This window comes from Mytilus trossulus, chromosome 5, assembly GCF_036588685.1.
Source record: "Mytilus trossulus isolate FHL-02 chromosome 5, PNRI_Mtr1.1.1.hap1, whole genome shotgun sequence".
NCBI classification, from domain to species: Eukaryota; Metazoa; Mollusca; class Bivalvia; order Mytilida; family Mytilidae; genus Mytilus; species Mytilus trossulus.
In genome coordinates, this window is record NC_086377.1 from 60,367,629 (window position 1) to 60,372,317 (window position 4,689).

The window sequence follows — 4,689 nt, forward strand, 5'->3', positions numbered from 1 at the left end:
AAACGAGAAAACTAACAAGCCTTTTGCAACTGATTTTCATAGTTCGTTCTTATGTTGTTATGTTACGCCACTGTCCCAGGTTAGAGGGAGGATACCAACATCCCGCTTACATGTTAAAACCCGCCACATTTTGCATATATGTGGCCGTCCCAAGTCAGGAGGAGCCTTTATTTCAGTGGTTGTCGTTTGTTAATTAATGTGTTATATACATGTTAGTTTTTCGATCGTTTGTTTGTACATAAATTAGGAATATTTTTCGTTTATCATTTCGGGGCCTTCTATAGCTGACTATCCGGTATGGGCTTTCCTCATTGTTGAAGGTCGTACTGTGGCCGTTTAGCTGTTTAAAATTTCTGTGATGTCATTTTGTCTCTTGTGGAAAGTTGTTTCATTGGCAAGCATACCACTTTTATATATATATGTACCGTGCAAACTGACGAACAAATGTAGTAAACGTTTTATTCATCCCCACAAACTCAATTTTCATAAGAGATGATAACTTTAAATGAAAATGTTAAACAGGGTCTTGAAAGGGTAATTTTTTCTAAGAAAGTTTAAATTTCTATATAAGACTGCTGATCATATTTAGAAGACAATCTTAGTACTTGCCGTGCTAAAAAGCTTGTAAAAAAATGGAATAATTGATGTAAAGTTATGTTTAACACCTACAGTGAAATGCTTTAAACTGCATTTTTCATATCTGTTAGATACTTATTCATGTAAAAATGCCAAATTCTGAAAATCGATGCCAAAAATGACTCTACCATGACATATATAAGCTAGCGTAATATGGTACCTATGTGTTATAGAAAGCTGACTGTTTTATTTAAAAGGTAATTAAGCTTTTTAAAACTGAGTACGGACTATAAAGTGGCACCTTGCTAAATTTCTTCAGTAGGAAATGAACTCGAGAATATATCATACAAATTTTCCTTCGATATTTCATTAAATAAACTTTTTATTATTTAACTTACATTTTGCCATTCGTATTTCTTACGACGAACAGAACTACTTCAATCATTCACCTCTCAGTTTCATCTTTTCCTTACTTATTTCAATCAGTTTTAAATATTGTATGCTACCTTATGATAACATGATTTTAAAACATTTTTTAATTTGTTTGCTGGGCATTACCGTTATTTACCAATTATGGATTCGGTAATCTCCGCTAAAAAACGAAGTTTACCGAATGATCTCATCATTCATAAATCTCATCATACATCAATCTCATCATACAACAAAAAACGTATAATGTTGTGAACACTTAATATAATGTTGTGAGCACTTAATATAATGTTGTGAGCACTTAATATAATGTTGTGAGCACTTAATATAATGTTGTGAGCACTTCATATAATGTTGTGAACACTGCATATAATGTTGTGATCACTACATATAATGCTGTGATCACTTCATATAATGCTGTGAACACTGCGTATAATGCTGATTATTAACATAAGGCAGTCGTGGCGTTCCATAGAAGGTCACCAATATTCTTCAATGCAGCGAGAAAAACTGGAAACAAACTTTTTTTTCCAAAAACAACCATAGCCCCCCCCCCCAGAAAATCAAATGGTTGCTGCCTAAACATAGTTAACATATACTGGATATAAACATTATTTAAGAATTGAATGCTTGTTTCTGTAACTTCATTGAGTTGTAAAAGCGTTGACCGAAGTACATTTTGTTTTCGCGCTTCATACTTAAAATGTGCGCACGCGGTCAACGCTTTTACAACCATATGAAGTTACAAAAAGAAGCATTCAATACTTATAATTACATTTTTTTAGCAATCATCATGAAAACAAGAATTCTATTATTGTTTTATTTGATTCACCTCAGTGACCTGTGCACTATATTATGAATCCACGTGTTATCGTGAAAAGTTTTATGGTGTAATGCAATTGCTTACGGAATAACACGTGATGTACATTTAGCCAATAAGAATGAAGTATCATAATGAAACATACATCTAATGTAATTATATAGTCAACATATATAAGACGTAAATATAGTATAGTTTACATATACTAGACGTAAACATTATATAGTTTACTTATATACTAGACATAAACATTAGGGTCTACATATACTGGAGGTTAACACTAAAGTCGAGATGATTGAAATTTTGAAAGAGCCTCAGGGTTCATTGGTAATTAACACATGAAAGACAAACTCAGGATAAAATTAAATGTCATTGATTTAATGTTTTGCTCACTTGGCTCGAATGTGAGATTGTGTTATCACTTGGCGTCTGTCATCGTCTGTTAGCTTTTACATGATAGATCATTATTCCCCTGCTGTAAAAAAAAAGAGTGCGGGTATACTGTTTGACCACTGTCAGCCCGTCCGTTCTTTCGTCCCATCTTTCTCATGAACTAGTACAAGTATTTCTGAAATTTGGTTTCAAAGTTTCTATAAGTCAGCTTTACCGTGCATTTTCAGATTCATCACTCAACAATTTCCTGTAAACGAACACTTGTATCATTTTACACACGATAGCCAAGTTTATAAAATGTTCGTCACATTTTTCTCAGGAACTGCAGTACAAAGAATTCTGAGTTTCAGGGTTTACATAAGTCATTTTTACCGAATGATGCGTTTTCAGATTCATCACTCAACAACTTCCTGTTTACCGAATTATTTTGGCAGGGGAATCATAAGTGAGAAGTAGCTCACACTTTCACTTGTTCTTTTCTCAAATGGATGGGACAAGCTCAGCCACAATCATGATCAATCATCAATAGGATATGTAGTGTTTAATCATGATACTTGACAAGGTATTTTTAGTTGAGTTGATGGTTTAATCATGATTCTTGATAAGGTATCTTAAGTTGGGAGGATTTGTTTAATCATGACACTTGACAAAGTATCTCAAGTTGGGAAGATGTGTTTAATCATGATACTTGGTTAGGTATCTTAAGTTGTGTTGATGTGTTTAATCATGATACTTGGTTAGGTATCTTAAGTTGTGTTGATGTGTTTAATCATGATACTTGACAAGGTATTTTTTAGTTGAGTTGATGGTTTAATCATGATTCTTGAAAAGGTATCTTAAGTTGGGAGGATGTGTTTAATCATGGCACTTGACAAAGTATCTCAAGTTGGGAAGATGTGTTTAATCCTGATATTTGACAAGGTACCTTAAGTTATGTTGATGTGTTTAATCATGATACTTGACAAAGTATTTAAGTTGGGAGGATGTGTTTAATCCTGATATTTGACAAGGTACCTTAAGTTGTGTTGATGTGTTTAATCATGATTCTTGACATGGTACCTTAAGTTGTGTTGATGTGTTTAATCATGATTCTTGACATGGTACCTTAAGTTGTCTTGATGTGTTTAATCGTGATATTTTACAAGGTGCCTTTAGTCGTGTTGATGGGTTTAATCGTTATATTTAACATGGTACCTTAAATTGTGTTGATGGGTTTAATCCTGATACTTGAGAAGGTACCTTAAGCTGTGTTGATGTGTTTAATCATGATACTTGACAAGGTACTACCTTAAATTGTCTTTTTTGATATTTTACAAGGGGTATTTTAAGTTGTGTTGATGTGTTTAGTCATGATACTTGACAAAGTCTCTTAAGTTGTGTTGATGTGTTTAATCATGATACTTGACAAAGTATCTTAAGTTGTGTCGATGTTTTATCATAATACTTGAAAAGTCTCTTTAGTTTTGTTGATGTTTTATCATGATACTTGACAAGTTATCTTAAGATGGGTGGATGTGTTAAATCATGATACTTGACAAGGTATCTTAAGTTGGGAGGATGAGTTTAATCATGAAACTTGACCGGTATCTAAAGTTGTGTGGATGTGTTTAATCATGATACTTGACAAGGTATCTTAAGTTGAATTGATGTGTTTAATCATGATATTTGACAAGGTATTTTAAGTTGAGTTGATGTGTTTAATCATGATACTTGACAAGGTATCTTAAGTTGAGTTGATGTGTTTAATCATGATATTTGACAAGGTATCTTAAGTTGGGTGAATGTGTTTAATCATGATACTTGACAAGGTATCTTAAGTTATTTTGATGTGTTTAATCGTCATACTAGACAAAGTATCTTAAGTTGTGTACATGTGTTTAATCGTGATACTTGAATAGGTTTTATCATGATGATACTTGAAAAGGTACTTTAATTTATGTATATGTGTTTAGTCATGAGACTTGACAAGGTATCTTAAGTTGTGTGGATCTGTTAAATCATGATACTTGACAAAGTACCTTAAATTGTGTTGATGGTTTTAATCGTGATATTTTAGAAGGTACTTTAAGTTGTGTTGATGTGTTTAAACATGATTCTTGACAAAGTATTTTTAATTGTTTTGATAGGTTTAAACACGATTCTTGACAAACTATTTTTAGTTGTTTTGGTAGGTTTAATCATGATACTTGGTAATGTAAATAAGGTCAATAAAGGGGGCGGGCGGACGAGTGTGAACGTGTACGCTCGAAACTCGGCAATGGGTCCTTAAACAGTGGCGGATCCAGGGGGAGGGTTCCGGGGGTAGGAACCCCCTTTTTTGGACGATCAATGCATTTGAATGGGACATACAGTTGGCAGCCCCGCCCCCCCCCCCCCTTTTCCCCCGGGTTGACCCGCCTTTTTGGTCCTGGATTGGGATCCCCCTTTTTTAAATGGCTGGATCCAACCCTGTAATATGCAGAGAGCCTTGC